Raw genomic sequence first — 632 nt, 5'->3', positions numbered from 1 at the left:
CGGTGATGCCTCCCATGCCACTGGTCCCACCATAGCCTCTGCCCAGGTCACTCCAGAAGCTGCTGCTGCCCACTCGGGAGAAGCTCGAAGAGCTGATGCGGGCACTAGGCCCACTCGTGTAGGAGCGGCATAGCAGCATTTTACAATAATCCAACAACCCTATTGTTCATCAATAGCATAATTGAGAAATGTATTGTGATATATTCATACGATGGAAACTATTCAGCAATGGGAATGACTGAACTACAGCACTATGAATCTTATAGATTGAGTATATGAAGCAAGATACAAATTACTCCATTTATATACATGTAAAAAAAAAAATCCTAAGCAACATAGCCAAACTCTGTACAAAAATTTAAAATAAAATTAGTCAGGTATGGTGGAGCATGCCTGGAGCCTTAGCTACTCAGGAGGCTGAGGTGTGTGGATCACTTGAGCCAGGAGTTCAAGGCTGCAGCGAGCCATGACATGACAGAGGGAGACCCTGTCTACTGTCTGTCCCTAGAGAAAAAGAAAAAAGTAAGTCAGAAAGCAAGCCAAATGAAACTATATTGTTGGGAGATGTGTATATAAGTGGTGAAATGGAAAACAAGCAAGTAGACAACATAAAATTCAAGATCGTGCTTACC

General features: G+C 42.6%; 1 pseudogene; it reads right to left on the bottom strand.

Annotated features, from left to right (window-relative positions):
- Nucleotides 1-258, bottom strand: part of LOC105494905 (keratin, type II cytoskeletal 8 pseudogene) — a 1504-nt pseudogene extending 1246 nt beyond the window's left edge.
- Between the last annotated feature and the right edge of the window lie 374 nt (nucleotides 259-632).

Source organism: Macaca nemestrina, chromosome 1 (genome assembly GCF_043159975.1).
Source record: "Macaca nemestrina isolate mMacNem1 chromosome 1, mMacNem.hap1, whole genome shotgun sequence".
Classification (NCBI taxonomy): domain Eukaryota; kingdom Metazoa; phylum Chordata; class Mammalia; order Primates; family Cercopithecidae; genus Macaca; species Macaca nemestrina.
Note: the sequence above shows the minus strand (reverse complement) of the source record. Positions and strands in the feature narration are given on the sequence as shown.